Genomic DNA, 21738 nt, shown 5'->3' with positions numbered 1-21738 from the left:
AGTAGCAGCTTTATTTGTCAAATGACTCAAAACCTGAAAATGAAATCAGTTTGAGTGCCTTCAATCATGTTTGTCCCTGCAAAATACCACATGTGCCAGTTGAAAGTCTGGAGCTTTTAGTTCAGTGGTTGTTGCTTGAGGCTTGAGGCTGTATTCTAAAATCATATATTTTTTTCGCTCATTGTTTTGTACTGAAACAGGCTGTTAGTTATTCGTTTTGAACTGGTTTGCATTCGATAATTCTGCGGCCATTCACACTTTATATCAGTTTTAATCATTTTTAAAAGTTAAACCTAAACATTGTTTTACTCCTGTGGCACATGGTCTTTGCTGGAGAGTAGTCTCATTGGCAATGTATATACAAAAAGTTCTTTGGACTGTCAAGTAGTAAATGTTACACCGAACTAAATTTAAATGATAATTTAATACACGAAAGTAAAATTTATTCAACTTAAAGAAATAGAAGATAAATAAACACAAACGTAACATAATAAATAAACATAAACGAAATGACACTAAAGAGAGTTTTCACACCATAAATAATACACACTTCCTATTCAGGTCGAACGTTGCACGTACTGTTAATATAAAATTTAGGTTGTTTCCCTTGGATTTTAAGCTAAATATAGGTGTGAATGCATCTGCCACAATTGGCTGCTTCATCAAACCCGATTTCAAGATAAAAGTGTGTTCTTTCGATGAATACGTTGTAGCTTACAGTTAGCCTGTCTAAGATTAAAACTTTGCACATATGTTTCTTTTCTCAGATCGGTATTATATTGCCCACATTAATTGTGTTATCAAATGTACCAAGATTATAATTTAATACGCCAGACGCGAGTTTTGTCTACATAACACTCATTAGTGACGCTCAGATCAAAATAGTTTAAAAGCAAAACAAGTACAAAAGGGAAGAGGATTGTAGTTACGACGTAAGAAACATATACGATATCATCTGTTAAACGGTTATTCCATGACGGTCAACCAACTATTGATGGCGTCCGTAAAATGATCGAAGGGATGATTTCAACTTCATCATTTGGAACTCTTGGTTTAATAGCTTCCTTGTGAGCAGCAATCCTCTATCAAGGAAATCATGATAGGAAATACACGCGCGGTAATGTCGTATCAATTAGGAGATATATACTTCGTATACAGGCGCTACTGGAATGTTGCTACATAGAAATCGAAAAGTCACAATTTCGAAGCTGAAATCATCTCATTTGTCGTAAAGTTTTGTTTTCAACCGACACTCATTGTCAATTTCTAGATGTAAGTCAAGATATGAGGCAGACTTAACTGTATCTGTTGTAACCTTTATCTCTAGTTAAATGCGTTCAACATTGTAACCAAATTTTGAATCATTTAGTGGGAGAACATCATCTATATAGCGGAAAGTAAAGTTAAAAGGAATTGCTAACTTCTTATTTTGCATCCTAAGAAGTTCCTGTATGAAGTCAACCTCATAATAACAAAGAAAAAAAATTGAGAATGGAAATGGGGAATGTGTCAAAAAGACAACAACCCGACCATAGAAAAAACAACAGCAGAAGGTCACCAACAGGTCGTCAATGTAGCGAGAAATTCCCGCACCCGGAGGCGTCCTTCAGCTGGCCCCTAAAAAAATATATACTAGTTCAGTGATAATGAACGCCATATTAATTACAAATTGTAAACAAGAAACTAAAAAGTCGACAAGAAAAGAGACACAATTGGTTCCCATTGGAATGCCGACAGTCTGGTAAAACAAATCACGTCCTCCAAACGTAACAAATATGTTGTCGATCAAGAAATCAAGCATCTTGATAATGTCAGTGTCAGAGAATTTTTTTTTTAATCTGTGTGATCCTTTACAAAGTAGAATTTATCCCTCCCTAAGACAAGATACTTGTATATAGTATATTCTACAATTTCTAAAAGTGAGGAACATGATATTGATTGACGAGGATTTTATATGTTCTCTGTCACATTAAATTATTATTAATTCTTACTGATCATTACTTATTATGTACTACATACTAACATTGTTGTCTCTACTGTTAACGTCAACTCCATTTTTAATTAGAATTTCAGCAACTTCTTTGGTATCTGTTAAATGTAGAGGAGTTTGATTCTGTATTGAAAAAGACAAGCAAATACAGTGTATTGGGACAATTGAATCAGTACCAGTGTACAGGTAAACAGTGTTTAATAGGTTTTGGGAGCATGAACATGCTGCTTCAACGGCCACATTAGAAGAGGGACGAAAGATACCAAAGGGACAGTCAAACTCATGAATCTAAAACAAACTGACAACGCCATGGTTAAAAATGAAAAAGACAAACAGAAAAACAATAGTACACATGACACAACATAGAAAACTAAAGAATAAACAACACGAACCCCACCACAAACTATATTAGATAAAGGTATATTAGATGATGTCATATACCTTTATTGGTATTATTGTTAGATAAGCAGCATTTGTTTAAATATGAGCTTATTTTCACTTGTTTTAGATTTTTAAATATCGATATTAAATAAACGACGAACTCTGTCATGGTTAGACTTCGTTATGAAGGAGTTTAATTATGGGGGCAATTTTCGAGGTTGGGTTCAAATGTATTCAAACAAATGGCTAAGTCTTGCAATATTTTTCAATTTCTAGGAAATATTAGACAAATACGAAAATGCCTCTGGTTCTAAAGTTAATTACAAAAAAACTAATGGAACAAATATTTAGAAGATAAACTGGACAACAGATAACATAAAAACTGTAGGTATTAACCATGGTTATACAATTGATAATGACAAAATTTGGAAATCAATATTAGAAAAAGTACAAAATTGTGTACACGTCTGGAAAAGTAGAAAACTAACATACTCTGGTAAAGTCCTTACTGTTAAAAATTTAATTACTTTAGTATGTGGTTATGGGTTAGAAATAAGAGGTATACCTGAAAAATACAATAAAGAATTGATTAAACTATTGTGCAATTTCATTTGGCATGGCAATGTGGATCAAGTAGACCGGAGGGTTTGTTGATTAGATGTTAAAAAGGGGGCATGAGAATGGTTAATTTGAATAATTGGATAGAAAGTAAATACATCTGATCGTTATATTCGATATTACATAATTCATTATTTAGTTGGAATGCAATGGGTAAATTTTGGTTAAAAAATGTGATATAAAATTTGCTGATGGCCATTTTTGTGTAAATGTTCTGAACTTACAGGTCAAAACATACATAATTATTACAAAAACGCTTTACTCTCGTGGTCATTATTGCCAAAGATCACGAAGTTATATTAAACGAAATAGAAGTAAAGCAACAGCTATTATATGGGAACTCAAATATTCTATTTCAGGGCAAATCTTTCTTTTATTATTCCTTTTCAAAAAGTCAGATCAAAACTATTGGGGATATGTGGGACGATAATACCTAAGACTTAAAATCGTGCAATGACATTTATCGACAATTGATAAATAAAAGTAATTGTATATGGAATGTTCTCGAAATCAAAGTTTCATACCACAAACATTCCTATAGATTTTAAAAAATAACGATGATCGATCCGCTTTAAAAAGCCTCAAAATAAATATTTCTGAAAACCTTGAATTTCTAAATCCAGATATTATAATCTTTAAAAATCAAAGATTTGATATTAAATTATCTTCATTAAACATTAACAGAACTGAGAAGCCTAAATGTCTAACAAAATGGGAAAATTTTATATAAATGTATAAATTGGGAAAAATTTGGCTAAATCTTAGTTAAATGGACATCAATAGAAAAGTTAAAGAATTTCAATGGAAATGTATACACAGGATTGTATATTCCAAAAAGAGACTGCAAATAATGCATATGTCAAATAGAAAATGTCACCTATGTGATTAAAACAATAATATTGAAACTCTTGAGCATTTAAAATTTTGTAACCTTATAAATAACGAGGCACGAGATATCTTATTAGTAATGTGTACAGTGAATTCAAATAATACCATTTCTAATGCACTAATACTTTATTTTAAATGGGCTATTTGGAAAATACGTTATAAATGCAAATACGATAAAATTGAACTGAATATGCAGTTTATACACGCTTTGCTAAAACTACACATGAAAAACGTATTAAAACTGCTCTTACTACACTCGGATATAAAGTGTATATGTAGATCGAAAATTAAACTCTTTATCGAGAAAAATATATGAAGATAGACTTAGTTCTACTGCTCTAAACGAAAGGTGTGTTAGATTCCATATAGAATAAACTTAATGTATCTTTGGAATAAACTTCCGAACAATATGTTATTTTTACAGAAAGAAAACCAATATGTTTAATTGTTATCAATATTTAAATATATGTATTTGCATATTGGGTACATTAGTAAATTACCACATGTACCATGCTTCGTAACACATTAGTACTTACAAAAATGTACCACATGTACTTTATCCTTTTTATAATCCATATGTATATAACAGAATAATTGCAATTGTTATTCAATCACATCAATAATTTCAAATTCAAACCATACATTATATTTTCTCAATCAAATATACGGTTTTTCAAGTTTAAATAAACACATGAAAATTTAAACACTTAATTACCAAATTCTTTTTAATATCACTAATGTGGTTAAACACTAGTCTATAATCGACTCTTCTTGAAAGTTTTATAATTCCACAATAAACAAAATATGAATATAGTGTGAGCTCAATGCTAGCTTCTGTGTGCTAAAATACTGTAGATTAATATAGGACATACAATCAGCAAATGTTGTTCTTTTAATATATTCATTTCTGATCTTCTGGTCTGCTTATATTAGGGAAACGTTTATGGTTAATTTTTATACTCATCAACATGGTATCAATTGACGAGGATGTGATATATTCCCTGTCGCATGTTGCTATCATCAACTAAAACCGATCATTTCTTACTATGTAATACATACTCACATATTTATCTATACTGTTAACGTCTGCTCCATTCTGAATTAAAATTTCAGCAACTTCTTTGTTTTTGGTTAAATGCAGAGGAGTTTGATGAAGCTATAAAATAAAACAAGCAAATCCAGTTTATTAAGACAATTTTACCAGTATATCAATGAACAGTGTTTGATAGTTTTTTTTTTTTTTTTTGGGGGGGGGGGGGATGTACATTTTGCTTCAATGGCCACATTAGAGGATGTAATATACATTAATTGTTATTCTTGTTAGTTGTTAGATGAACAAAATTTGTTTAAATGTGTGCTTACATGTATTGTCACTTGTTTAAAAGTGAACGCTATTATAAAAAACACAACAAACATTTACTTGAAATCGATTTTATTGATTGATTGATGGTTGCTTACCGTCCAGTTGCCAATATTTCATGAATGTTCAGGACAAGAACAAGTTAAAAATAAATACAATAGGAAGGTCTTGTAATAATAGAGGCCATTTGGGATGATGGTTGGGAAAATTTAGACTGCCACTGGAAAATGAGGATATTTTGGATTAGGACAAAAAATGTTCCTTGCAACAGGCCACCCCTCAAAGAGTTGTTGCAAAGGTTCTTAACATGTAAAGAGCGTGCCACTCTCTTTACACGAGGCATCGGATTTGACGTCGTTGCAAACTTGATACAACCCGCACGGCCAAATGGACACCCCTCTTTTGCAAGCGTTTTACTGTCGGTCGGAAGAAGACAAAGTGACCATATTTTGATTCCCCAGTCATCCTTGGTTGAAAGCAGCAGCCTAAATATGTTAGTTATCTTAAAAACTTTGATAAAGTCATGAGAATAAGGTGGTTTGCTTTTGACAGTTTTTGGGTCTTTTACATTGTAAGATATAAACCTTGTAGAAGACCGTGTGGTGACCTTGAGTCGTTCACTTCTCTCTTGGAAAGTAGTCTTATTGGCATTGATGGCACATTTTCATTATTTTGATATCAAAACTCACAAAGTTTTGAATACATTTTAACAATTGTACAATTGCTATAATTGTAATTTTATTTTTGTTTTTTTAATCAAAAGATATTGGTTTTCAAAATAAGATGAGGCGTGATTTCCCAGCCCTCATCTATATGGAATGCCTCAAATAGCACAAATAGCATTGAAACATTGTACAAGTGAAGTCCGGACATAATCTTTCATCTGTCAGCATCACTAATACGCATGGTCCAGCTTGAGCTTTAATCGGGTCAAAACTTCGAATGCAGGTTGGCAGAATGAATATGGCTAGATGACGTTGATACATACAGACAACTATACGTTGTTATAGCGTTGGTCTAAATATAAACGCAACAGCATAACTGTATACAATATACGTACAATATACATGTAGCAACAAATAGAAAGTGTATTTGACCCAGGTTTTAACATGTGTTCTAGCAAGTACAGTTACATTTGTTTTACATTTTGCTACATGGTACGCATATTGTTTGTCTATTTAAGCGTGAAGTTTTTTCCCCATCTAAATTGTTGTCATATGAAATCGACATGACTTTAACGTAAATAGTAATTTGTATCGTTCGCTCGCAACAGAATGAAGATTACAGGAGAGTATAAACGTCTAGAATACGTTACTTCTTCATGTTGTCTGCCACCTTTTATTTGTAAAGAAGAAAGGCCGATCCTAGGTTCAATATTCAACTAGCAACGACAGTGTTATCAACCATTTTAACCAGAACCTAAACACCGGTTAAACGTATTTGTTATCTTATCATGAAATTATTCCTTCCCTTAATTACCAAATTCTTATCTAATATCAATAATCTTATTAAATGTTAGTTTATAGTCGACGCGTTTTGAAAGTTTTACATTGCCGCAAATACATGAAACGTGAACTTAGTGGCAGCTCATTGTAAGCTATTACATTGTCAAAAAGAGAACATTTTTTTGAAATCGGTTGAATACAGCAGCCAGTTGGCGGTGCATTAACACTAAGATGTTGCTGTACGCAATATTACATTTGGTCACATTCTTTATTCCAACAATTTGCATCACTATCTTGTTAAATTTTCAGGACATTGACTGTAACAAAACGTTAGAAAATGGTCGATGTTACAAAATATGATATTGTTTAACGTAGTGAATATCTTAAAAAGCACATTGCAGTACTTTAGTTTATCTCTCTTTATACACAGTCATTTGTATGTATGTGCTTAAGTACTGCAATTTAGTAAAGGAAATAAAATCAGCCAACATCGTTGACATTTACTTGATATGTTCATGAAATAATTGATTGTCTTTAATAATTAAGTTTTATGTTTCCTTTCCAATTAACCATTTAAACAGAGCGTTACACATGTATAATTACCTCGAGAGCTCTGTTGTTGACATCTGCTCCATTCTGAATTAAAATGTCAGCAACTTCTTTGTTTTCGGCCACATGGAGAGGAGTTTGATTCTGTTTAAAGACATAATGCAAATGAAGAATAATCAGACAATTTCACCAGTATTTTAGAGTCGTGTACATTTAAATCTTATAGCCAAATCAAATGCTATTACTAATACTTTTATTTATGTTGATTTTCTTATCATATACATGTGGCAGATAGTTGTTCAGTAGTTTATTGTCTTCTCGTTTAAAATATTTTTATTTATCGCGAATAACTCAAAGGTGAAATTTGCACTGACTCAGTGTAATGAAATATACCAACAAACGTTTTATTTTATATCGATTAAATACAGTAACCGAATGTGTCAGACATCTTATAATCTATCAGGAGAATGTATCCAGAAAATTGGAATGAATGCTTAGTTGTTCCTGTTCCTAAAAGTGGTGATCTTACGAGTCCGATTAATTATAGACCTATAATATTAGTAAGCATCCTGTCAAAGTTGTTCACTAGTATTGTAACTGACCGTTTGTTATCGTGATCTCAGGACGAAAATCATATAATAGACAACCAATTTGGATTCCAACCAGGACGTTCGACTGTTGACACTATATTTTCTCTGCATGGAATTATTTCACAAACTCTTCAACATAATTTAAAATTATATTGTGGTTTCGTAGTCTTCCGAAGCGTTTGATAAGGTGGACAGAAGAATTTTGATATATAAACTTCTCAAATTTAGAGTTAGCAGTAAATTCGTATCAATGGTAAATTCTATTTATTCATCTGTGCGTTTACGTGTGCGGTCTGGTGGAGTACTATCAGAGGCTTTTGAAAATCATATTGGTGTAAAACAAGGCGAGCCCTTATCTTCGTTACTTTTCTTATTTTTTATAAATGACATTATTCAAGATATCTCAACTGATGTAAACGAAGATGACATATCGTTGAATGGAATCCTTATATATGTAATACTTTTTGCTGACGACACCTTTTTTTTGGAAAAATACCGACTGTTATGCAACACTTATTTGATAAACTTTTACTTGACTGCAATAAATAAAATATCGAAGTAAACGCTGATAAAACCAAAGAAGTTGTATTTAGAAATGGATTTAAACCAGTAGACATTCATTTTTTTCTATGATAATAAGGAACTGCAAGTTGTTTATTCATATGTGTATCTTGCAATTGTTGTATTATTACATTACAACGGAAAGTTTTTACATACTCAGAAACGTTTAGCACAACAGGGATCTAGAGCCATGTCATCTTTAATGAACTCTCTCAAACAATTCTTCATCACTCCAGAAGAACATATGCTTTTTCGACAGTACGGTCGGATCCATTTTAGGCTATGCATCAGAAATATGGGGTTTCCATCGTGCTAAAGATATCGAACTTATCCATAATAGTTTTTGTAGATTTGTGTTAAAATTGGGTCGAAATGTACCTTCATGTTTTTTTTAAATGGCGAACTTGGGCCATTTACCTCTTTTTATTGTTAGAACACAAAATATATTGAAATATTGGTTACATATTATTACAAATAAACCCAAAGTTGTTTACGATGTGTATAAACTCTTGTACGACGATGCTATCAAAAGTTATGTAAACTGGGCCTCAAATATTCGTGATATGCTATATGATCTTTGTTTAAATTATTTATGGCTAAATCAAGATGCTAGCACAATTTGTATAAATAACATTGAAACTCGTTTTAAAGATCAGTACTTGCAGAATTGGGCAACAAATATTCAGGAATGTAGTAAACTGTATTTTTATAACTTTTTATATTGAAAATATCTGTCTTATGCTTATATCAATAATGTTAATCTGTTAAAAAAGTTACGTAGTTGAACATTAAAGTTAAATATTGAAGTTGGGCGTTATAATAATATTCCTAGAGAAAATCGTTTATGTAAATGATGTAAAATGTGTGTTATTGAAGATGAATACCATTATGTTCTTGTTTGTCCAGCTAATAGATCTGAACGAACACAATTTTTACCAAAGTACTATTGTCATTGGACTAAAAATATCAAACTATTGAATTTACTACAAGCTTCTAGTAAGTCTCTTACATTCAAATTATGTGATTATTTAAAAACTGCATGGAATATTCAATCTTATATAGTCTCATAACTTTATATGTCATTATATTATACTATTTTTTTCTGCCTTCTATTCATGTTTTATATTATGTTATATATGTTGTTATATTTTGCCGTAGCATGTCTATGCTTTTGCAATAAAGATTCCTTCCTTCATTCATTCATTCAACGCATTGAAAATGAATAGGTATTATGTTCTTCTCATATATGTTATGATGGTATGATACTAAACCCCTAACGGGAAGGATTGTGCCTGATGTTCATATGATGAAATCATAATCTTTCAGTCAGTTTAATTAAAGTCTGGAGCTGGCATGTCAGTTAACTGCTAGTAGTCTGTTGTTATTTATGTATTATTGTCATTTTGTTTATTTTCTTTGGTTACATCTTCTGACATCAGACTCGGACTTCTCTTGAACTGAATTTTAATGTGCGTATTGTTATGCGTTTACTTTTCTACATTGGCTAGAGGTATAGGGGGAGGGTTGAGATCTCACAAACATGTTTAACCCCGCCGCATTTTTGCGCCTGTCCCTAGTCAGGAGCCTCTGGCCTTTGTTAGTCTTGTATTATTTTAATTTTAGTTTCTTGTGTACAATTTGGAAATTAGTATGGCGTTCATTATCACTGAACTAGTATATATTTGTTTAGGGGCCAGTTGAAGGACGCCTCCGGGTGCGGGAACTTTTCGCTACATTGAAGACCTGTTGGTGACCTTCTGCTGTTGTTTTTTTCTATGGTCGGGTTGTTGTCTCTTTGGCACATTCCCCATTTCCATTCTCATTTTTATATTATATGGTTTAATATAGCACTAATCATCAAAATAAAACAATATTATCAATTTAATATTCCTGAAACAATGCACAGATGGATAAACAGTTGCAACTTAAATACAGTTGATTAAATTGTGCTAATTCAATTAGCAATTGTTTTATCATGTACTTAAGGATTCATATAAATTGAACAAGGGTTGTGTATAGGTTGTTGCCTCTTTTCTCAAAATGAAAAATTACAATGAATTAAATATCTATAAGAATTTCATCATGTTAATTACTACATTGTTTTAAATCAAAAAGAAATAAAAAACACATATTAAAAGAGCAAAGTTAGTATCAGAATTTGATTCTTTTTAGATTTAACATAACATATATTACATCACTATAATTTTCAAATACTTTGAACCTTAACTATATATTTTCTTGTGAATTTTTTATATAAATTGTGCCCTGTTAGCATGGTTTTTAAAAATTCATTTATCATGCCATACATGTTATCTAACTTACAAGTTGTAACATTCAATGGTCTTTTTTATTTATTCCACCATAAAATTGATTAAAGGACTTTCTAATCATGAGTCATATTTTTCGACACGTGTTCAATTGAGTTTTGGTTACTTTACTGTTGCCTAACTGTTGGGTTGATGCATCATTGATATATATCCCACATCTCCTTTGATCATGTGCATTCACATCTGACTGCAGATGTTTTGCATTTTATACATAATTATGTTATGTTAACATTCAATATGTGATGAAAACATAACAAAAAAAATATATCTGTATGCATATTTTTTTATGTTAACATGACATAAACTTTTAAAAAGTATTTATTGAAGCTCAAAATATTTTTTTTTTATAGATATTGTATTATCAAGTAAGTTGTCATAAAATTTACTGTGTTTAATTGCATTGTATGTACATGTCTACTAAATTAGTTTAAAAAAAAAAATCTTTTATTCAAATTCAAAATAAATAATTAAAATATATGTATTTACTGAACACGACCATGCAAATGTGACATGAAAATAGGTAATAATCAGGATGTTAACACTGGATAGGTAATAATGAGAAATTATTATATACATGATGTAGCTAATATACAAATTAAGACACAATAGTTTATTGCCTTGGGAATGAAATTTAATCTGTTATTGGTATATTGAAGATGATTTTATAATGATGTTCACAAATTATAATTGTCCTTTTCAAAATTTTGATAATTTTTTCAAAACAAATTTTAATTCAAGAAAAATATGAAGCAGCAGGATATAATGTTATTTTGGATATAAAATGCATATTTTAAAAGGTATCTGAATATTGATTTATGAAAATAAAATTGGGTAAATAACTAAAATAAAATAAGAAAGTGTTGTCTGAGTTGCAAAGCATTATTTAATTCAAACTGTAATAAGTAAAAAGTATACTGGGTAACACAAACGATGTACAAATTATTAAACTCAAGGAATTTAAAACATTTACTGGGAGGGTTAAGCCTTGGAACAGTATATTTACATCACAAATATTTATTCATTTTATGCACTGGACAACGGGAAAGTAAATAGCGTCTATATAGTAACAGTGCATTTTTTTATTTATTTTATTTTTCATTCCTTAAACTTTTCTTTGTAGTATCAGTCTATTTCATATTAACATGAAGAAAAGAAATAACCTGTTGTGTTTTAGAGAGGAATAACTATGATGTCTGACTTAAATAATTGATGAAATAAAGTATGATGTGAGCCTCAATAAGACAGTAACCCTTCAATGAAAGTAAAAAAAAGTACACAGTCACACATAAAAAAATCATTAATGTAGAAAAAAAACCAACACCATATATAGAATTAAGACCCCCTAAACAGATTTATTCTTCTTATAAATAGGGACTTCAAAATAGAATTGTATAAGTCCTAGATTTTTTTGTCAATCAAACGAGGATTGCTAGTTTTTATCTAGGTAAATACAGTTATTGTAATTGACTTTCTTATTGTACAATGTATATACATGTAGTATTATATTCATTACGGGTTAAAATTTAACTGTACTTTAGTCTCGATGTATATTTTGTTTTGTAGAATCATATTGGTTTGACCATGGTTCTCACTTAGAATATGAAGCCTGCTACATGTGCACTTTGATGCATAGGAAATATAGATGTCACTGAGTCACTTTTATAGCTGCAAATTGTGAAACAATGGATTAAATCATTATTTTGTGCTAGTTATCAATATCTATTGTTTTTTGAAATAATGAATAGTGCTTGCAGCATATTCCATGATGATGATGTGATGTTCTGATTAAATTTGACAAGAAGAAAATTTGCCTTGTACAAATAGGAAACTTACAAGTTGTATTAAAGGAGGAACACATTACTGCATGACTAAATATCTTGAATAATCATGATAATTATTAATTTGCTATAGCAATAGTGAATTTGGAATAACAAGATGTCATAGTTGCAGTGCATATTAATACTGCAATCATACATTGTATCTGAATTCCATGAGTACCCAGGATAATTATTCATTTGAAATAGCAATTACTCGGTAATTTGGTATAATGAAAATTCAAATTTTGCGTGACTGTATTTATGCATCCCGTTATACTTTGAACGACAAAATTATTTCATGTCTACCTGTGCGAATTTCAAACGCGCAATTTTACACAAGTACTCAAAACCCTCCTTCCTTGATGGGTGCATTTTACATAGACAAATATAATCGTATAATATAATCAAAATTAGAATGTTAATTTGATGTATGCCTTTTTGTGCTTCTACGTTACATTTGTTGTTTTTATAGTGATTAAGATGATAACACAATGTTGACTGCTGTACCCCTATTTTTGACATTTTTACCTATTATGTCTGTTTGTTTTGTTCACGCATCGGTGACAATATAATGGAATTTGATGCGACTGTCATACAAGTGAGAGGTTTAGCTAGCTATAAAACCAGGTTCAATCCACCATTTTCTACATTTGAAAATGCCTGTACCAAGTCAGGAATATGACAGTTCTTGTCCATTCGTTTTTGATGCGTTTTGTTATTTGATTTTGCCATGTGATTATGGACTTTCCGAATTGATTTTCCTCTGAGTTCAGTATTTTTGTGATTTTACTTTTTTCATAGTTTCGGTGAATACTACTAATAATAGTGCATCATATCTGAATTCATGAATACTTTTAATTAGTGGATAATCAGTGATTTTAGTATAATAACAATATGGATAATGTGAATTTGTAGTTTCAGTGAAATTTACAAAAAAGTACGTGTATATCGCATCTGAAGTTTACGTTGGCATTGCAATTGTTAACTACCGCTAGCATGTCCAGGGTGTGTAAAATAATCTTAACCATCCACGAGGGTCTCGCGCAGTCCGTCTCAATTGTTTAGCGTCAAATGACTAATTTGTTGGCCCATTTGGTTTCAAACCATTTGTTATTGATCCAAATACTATTTTCATTACGTGATACATGTATCAACATGATCTAGACATATCATGTTAAAAACAACTATTTTACTTTTTTGTTAACGCTAGTACTATTGAATCCAATGTTATAGATATATTTAAATGTTCACTGATTTCCCGCATGCTAGTTAATTCAAGCCGATGAATGTGGCGAAAAATTATATGGGGAGTTAAATTTATTTTTTGGAAAATTATTGATGTTCAAATACTAATATTCTGATACCTGAAAACCTTTCAGTGATGGTAGATTTTGTTCTTTTGAAGTTGTGTAATGAACTACCAGCTAAAACGGTTTGTTGGGAAAAAAATGATTTTAATCGTAATACATAGAAATTAAGCTAGAATGTATTTACCTTGTTTATATTTTGTGATATAAGTAACTATGCTTTAAATGTTTGATACAACGATATAATTCATAAAATTTATAGTATAAAACAGCGGAATACGGGTAAACATCTTTTTAAAACCACTCTCTTTTAAATTCTAAGACGAGTAAACACCTAAAAGACACTAACAAACTCACAAATTAAAAAAAAACCACAATGCTGAATGTAAAAATGTGTAGTTCCAAGCACAGCATTAACTTACAACAAATGGTTTACAGTTTGCTGAGATACCACTTGCTAGGCATTTCGTCACTTCAACGACATTTCCTCTATAGGCTGCCAAGTAAAGATCCTACAAGTGTATGATAGGATTGATATACGTGATGTCTTAGTTGTTTATTTATACATATGTCAATAATGTAAACCCATAACTACGTAGTAGAATACATCATTTCATGGGATAGACTGTTAAATTCTCTGTGTTTGTACATAGACGATATTGCCAAATGCCTTTTCATATTAGCTTTTCAAAGTAAAATTAGAACCTTAATCAGTTCAATTCAAACTTTCTTCTCTTCATTAGGTATCAACAGTTATAGAAAAATCACATCACACCAAAACAAGAACATTCATGAAAAAGAAGGCCGCATTTAATGGTATAAACTGTCTGAAATGTCGTGCTTTTGTTTTATCTAATTGCATTAGATGTTAGTATATAAGCCATCGTTCATGTGTTGAATTGTTTCATTTTTGTCACAACGAAGTAGCACACTATGATATTGTATGATGACAGTGACGGTCAACACGCATGGCGTACTTACTAATTTAGATCATCCGATTATCTGGTGATGTCATACAACCATGTAGAAATGTTTTTTTTTCTGATTTAATCGAATCAATCTTGAGAATCAGTATCTACACGACTGCTCTGGACACTTAACGTTTTCTTACGTATCACAAATTTCAACCGGTTTGAAAGTATGTCCCCTTTTTACTTTCCCTTGTCAAATCATTTACAATAATGGTTTATTTAAAAGCAGAGGGGCGCACAAATTGTTTAAACCGTTTGATGAGATTATTTTATCCCATCACATGTTGTGTCTGTACCATGTGTTGTCTGTTGTTTGTTTTCAATTGAGTGCAATGCATGTGTTTTTTCCGGGAAGTGAGGTCTTGTTAAAAAATGTGGTCTGTTGTGCTTTCACGTATTGTTGGTGATTTCTGTTATCCTTTGGATTATTGCATAAGACATAATTAATTGATCTGGTATTATCCAGTGAGAAAAATGTCGGTTATCAGACGTTGATGTAAGGCATCTCGATCCATATGGAATTTATACACAATTCCTTAGATTGTGTATTTTACCTTGATTTGTCTTCTTAATAATGTTATGAGATTTCCTCTGTTAAAATATGGTAGTGTTTTCTCACTCGTGCATTGCTAAGATTCATTATCCCAATGAGCATATACTGTTTCGTCCTTTTAGGTCAAATCTGCCAGTTAACGTTTCTATTAAGGTTTGGTTACCACTCTAATTTTAGCGTTTAATGTATTACTCATTTAAAACAGGTTAATTCTTACATAGATAAGTCGTAATTGTTATATCGTTTTGTAATTTCCGATTGTCAATGCTCCCTAACTTGGTCTTGAGTTGGCATGTCAAATGTTCCTGTTTGAAGGCTATTGACAAATCAAATATAGTCGAAGCGTGCCTGTGATGTACCAAACTACTGTAAACAAACTTAATTTCGCGAGCGATTAATTTTCGCGACTTTCGCGAGTAGAAATTTAACGCGAATTTAAATCGTCGCGAATATGTATAACTTGGATCTTTCCTTATTAAACTACATCAAGTTAATTAGAAAATCGCGAAATTAAATCGCCGTGAAGTAGACTAGCTGGAGATAAACGCGAAATAAAGTATCCGCGAAAATAAGTTGGTTTACAGTATATAAGCCTAGTATCTTTAAAATCTACAAACTTCTTACTAAATACAGACTTTAATTAACAAGATGTTAATGTATCACGTATGTGACTAGATACAAAAATCATTCCTAGAAGTGTAACAAAAATCCATCTGTAATCCATCTTACCTTTTCGCGATAGGTCATTATTTTCACACATTCACCTGACCTAAAGTAAGTAAAAAAAAGGATATTGTGTATCAAGTGAAATAAGTATGAAATATTAAATGTAGTCTTTGTTTAAGTAACACACGTCAGCATGCAAATACTTTGAGATAACATTTAATGCTGAAATATGCTAGCATCGTCATTTTTTTTAATAAAAATGTCAATCGTACATATATATATATATATATATATATATATATATATATATATATATGTGTGTGTGTATTAAAACATAGACACGTTGTGTAAAAAGTTCATTTTCTGACAACAGATTGAAATACTAATTAAATGACGTACTCGTTTGTTTGATGGAGACTTCACGTTTTACTGTTAATATGAAAAATCAAAGTAAAACGAAAATCATCAATTAGAGGCTTAAAAGCAACATAACTGATACTTAATCATGCAGGTATTTTAAAGAACTGATTATTTAATGTCTTATTCTAAGATGACTATGCACGGTTCGAGTGTCATTGATAGGAACATCTATGTTTGATTTTTTTACAAATCTTTTGCATGTGTTATTTTTCTGAACGCCCTTACTTAACTAAGAGTAATTTGTAAAGGTGTGTCTTTGATTCAATCTATGATATAGTAGGTTTTATTAAAAATTGATTGATATCGTGACTGTCTGATTATCATTCGCCTAACGAACCTTTGACTAGAACTTTTCCCCGTGGCACACATATGTGAAGCCCAGGTGGTCGTGTGGTCTAGCGGGACGGCTACAGTTCAGGCGATTTGATGTCACGATATCTCAGTAGCATGGGTTCGAATCCCGGCGAGGGAAGAACAAAACATTTGCGAAAGCAAATTAACAGATCTAACATTGTTGGGTTGATGTTTAGAAGTACGTCTGAACCAGTGACAACTCTACAACAGATGTATCCATCGGATCACCAGCAGTGATTGTGATACATGGCTGTATATATATATATATATATATATATATATAGATTGCCTAACAATATTATTTTAACACACTATTTAGTATGTTAATATAAGAATGTGTAAAATATTTACAAAATGATGAAAATAAACGCAATATTTCGCTAGACCAACTAGCTTTATCAAGCGAGCAACTACCCAGGTGAAATCGGATGTAGATGACAAGAAACTGCTTAGTGTATATGTTGCACTTGAATTTAGCTGCCTTGAAATAAGAAACTTTATCAGCTCAATGTATATGTTGCACTTGGATTTAGCTGCCTTGAAAATAATACATAATTTGGATGAAGTTCAAGACTACATAATTGGTAGTTGAAGTTAGCAACGTCCACTGGCCAATATTACGGGATAAAAAGGACGATGCTGTGTATTAAATTATTCTTTATCTGTCCTGTATCTTTTCTTGTCTTTTTCGTTAAGACCATCAGGTTCTAAAGTGTGGAGTTGGTGGATCCAAAAGTTTTCTCTTCTCCTTCTCGCCGTGGTGTCCCACTCGGTGTTGACTTCTACGATTTGGAAAGAAACATTACCAAAAGGATGTTTTTTTGAACGAAGATGTCTTGTGAGAGGACAGTTTTTGTTGGTTTTGTACCATGAACGATGGTTATTGAGCCGAATATTAAATTTGTCCATTGTTTCTCCCACATACTGAATACCACGAGTGTCACATGTTAATATATCAATTGAGTTCTCCGTTTTGCAGTTGGAATTTAAGTAGATGTTATAATTTTGTTTAGTAACGGAGCTGATGAAAGAACTGCTTGTATTGGCAGCTTTACAACACAAACAGTTCCTTCGACACATTGTTTGTAGCAACCGGAAGATGGAGTAGGCTGCTTTGCTAATACAGATGTCATTAAATTGTCACGGATGTTTTAGGTCTTCTGAAGGCCATGACTGGTGGTGATGAAAATACTTTTTTTTTTAAATTTGAATCATTTTCTATAATTTTTCAATGCTTCTGAACAATGGATGACACATTTTTAAAATCAGGATGGTAAGTGAGTACAAGGGACGTTCTGCTTGCTGCTTTATTCTTATCTTTGTACTCTAGAAGTTCTTGACGCTATCAATGATGTTGTTATTACATTCTCGAACAAATAAATGTTTACGTAGTTGTCCAAGTCTAGCATTTTTCGTATTTTCAGTAGAGCATATTCTCTTGATTCGCAATGCCTGGCTGAATGGAATACCACGGAAGCAGTGTTTAAGATGGCAACTTTTAGGAAAAAGGAATTGATGTTTGTCCGTTTGTTTGGTATGAAGGTCCGTAATAATGGTTCCGTTCTTGATGTAACTCGTAGTATCGAGGAAGTTCTTTTCTCCATAGATAATTCATATGTAAATTTTATTGAATGGTGGAAAGAGTTACAGTGTTCTAGAAATTCATTAAGATGTTCTTGTGAATCTGTCCATTTAGAATCAATATCGTCAATGAATCGAAACCATGATAAGGGCTGGTATGAAGCACTAGCCTAGAGACGTTTTTCATGTTGGCCCATACATATGTTGGCATATGACGGGGCCATATTTGTGCCCGTACTAGTACCGTCTATCTGGAGATAGGTTTTTTCATTGAAAGATAAGTTGTTATTCTCCAGTACTAGTTCCAGAAGTGTAACAAGGCACTCAGTAGGAGGATTTTGTTCACAACGAATGTTCCATGCCTCTTCACACGCATTTCTAAACAATATGTGACAATTTGAAATAGATATCAAACATTTGATTTTTTTGGGTCAAATCCAGGCCTTAAGGCTCCTACTCCTTTGCTTTCGCAAATTTTTTGTTCTTCCCTCGCCGGGATTCGAACCCATGCTACTGATATATCATGACACCAAATCGCCTGCACTGAAGCCGTCCCGCTAGACCACATGACCACCTGGGCGTCATAAAATGAAGCTTTCAGTGGCCGGGTGTTACCTTTCCACGTCAGTTCTAATCTAGCGTCGTATATAAAATGCGTATTTTAATGTTTTATTGTTTAGACGCCCAACATACATGTTTTAGATGCATCATATTCATCTTGTCTTATTAATTTTTACTATACTTCACATTATATAAAATGCTTATTTAAATGTTTTATTATTTAGACGCACAACATACGTTTTGTAGATAGATCATATTCATCTTGTCTATTAATTTTTACTATACGACACATTATATAATATGCGTATCTGATTTTTTATTATTTAGACGCCTCGCCTATTTTTTTTTTTTTTTGATAAATCAGATTCATATTGCCTTATAAATCTTTACTTATATGCTTATCTAAGTATTTCAACATTACCCGCCCTATAAACGATTTTTTTAAATACATCATATTCATATTGTCTTATTATTTTTCATATACTACACATTATATAATATACTTATCCTACTGTTTTATTATTTAGACTCTCAGCTATACGTTTTTTAGATGAAGCATATTCATATTGTTTTATTAACTTTTATTGATATGCTTACCTAAATGTTTTATCATTTAGACGCCCCACAAATGTTTTTGAGATAAATAAAATTAATCTTGTCTTAATAATTTTGACTATACAACACATTATATAATATAATTAGCCGATTAATTTTTAAAACTATGCTTATCTATAAAAAAAGAAGATTTGGTATTATTGCCAGTGAGACAAATCTCCACAAGAGACCAACAAAAGACACCATCATTAACAACTATAGGTCACTGTACGGTCTTCAATAATGAGCAAAGCTCATACCGCATAGTCAGATAGAAAAGGCCCCGAAATGACAACTTAAAACAATTCAAACGAAAAAACCCGGCCTTATTTATGTAACAAATTAACGAAAAACAATTATTTAACGTATAGACAACCAATCAACAACAGGCTCTTGACTTGGGACAGGCACATACACAGATACATGTAGTGTGGCGGGGTTATAGATATAGGAAAATGTGGTATGAGTGACAATGAGACAACTCTCCATCCAAATAACAATTCATAAAAGTAACACTAGTAGCACGATTTCAGTCTGAAACGGTCATTTTGGTCTGATCACATCTTGATTGACTGGATTTACCGCTAGAAAAAATCGTCAAGATATTTAAGATAGTTAAGTCGCCGTTCAGATCGATAGCCTCATCAGGTAAATCAGTTCGTTAAGGCGTGTCAAGACGGAAAAGACTGAATCGTCTAGCGGGTTGTTTAGACCCGTTAAGACCGTGTCAGACCAAAACAGACCATGGATACAAAAGAACGTTCAAAGTTTTCAGACCCTGTTTTGATCCGTTCAGTATACCGGTTTGATACCACGAGTTGCGCCCCTTCTACTCGATAATGCATTTTAGATTAATACATGTATTTTATTATTAGAATTTGAAGTATATTTTGATTAATTAAAAAAAAAAAGATTAAGTCTTGTGTTAATTCTTTATTTCTTTTCTTGTTTTGTTGAGGAACTAATAAATTATTCGTCTATATATATATATGTTGTTTATTTTTTAATAAATGTTAGTTTATATAAATATATATTGATAATTAAATGCAAGGACGTACGTTAATTGTATACACACCAGAATGTATGCCATAAATTTAACCTTGAAATGTTGTGAACACCGGTAAAAATGTTTTTTGTATTTGAAGATTAGTAACGGAAAATCCTAAACGTAACCTAAAACAGTTAAGGAGATGTGGTACGATTGCCAATGAAACAATCCACAGAAATGCAGCGGAGGCAAATTAACACAGTCATGCATATTTTTGTTTTATGCATGACAGTTTCTTTAATTCGTTTTCTGTTGATATATGTCTTAGTTTACCGTTGAAGCTGTTGCTTTTTTGGTATGTTTAATTTTTTTTTCGTGCGAGTTACTCTATTAAAGTTGGAAAAAATATTCCCGACATTCGGAAATTCGAAAAAAGACTTCCCGGATCCCGAAACCTGATCATATACTGCATTCAGTCTCTGTCGGGACGGTGTTAAAGTATCACCGTATAAAAATTTTCATTCAAACAATATATCCTTATAATATTTATTTTCTTATCCATATAATATGTATATAGTACTTTGTATATACTTTGTATATATATATATATATATATATATATATATATATATATATATATATATATATATATATATGGCGTTGATTTAAAATAAAATCTGTTTTAGTTAAAACGGTCGAGTTCAATGGCACGTGCTAGTAATCAACCGGGTCAACAGGTAACAAAATCAATGATCCATAACGTAAGAAAGTACATGCCTATTATATTTTGCAATTACTCTCATCATCATTCTTGATAAAAAGGTCTAAACTTTAATAAAGAATGAATGAACACGTATTAGTGATGTCTGACCTTCAGTTTTTAATATAAATTAATGCTTATGTTTTTTTTATATTGAGCAAAGTAACGAATGTGAATCTATTATACGTTAAAGGTTCTTACAATATCATATATGTCTAAACACTATACCAAAAGACCATGCAAAATATTTGAGCGCCGCATGTAAAACCATTAAAAAAACATGTACTGTTAGGAAGTTTGTTTAGTATTCAAAAGAAACGTTTCGCTTCTCTATATAGTTTAGAGAGTATTCCTTTAAATTGTGTCAGTTATATAAAGTAGTGTGTATTTGTATTCTATTTATTCATCTAAATGTATCATTATAATATACATTTTGTATTTCACAACTATATATACT

This window comes from Mytilus galloprovincialis, chromosome 11, assembly GCF_965363235.1.
Source record: "Mytilus galloprovincialis chromosome 11, xbMytGall1.hap1.1, whole genome shotgun sequence".
Classification (NCBI taxonomy): Eukaryota; Metazoa; Mollusca; class Bivalvia; order Mytilida; family Mytilidae; genus Mytilus; species Mytilus galloprovincialis.
The sequence above is the reverse complement of the archived record's forward strand: the minus strand, read 5'-3'. Positions refer to the sequence as shown.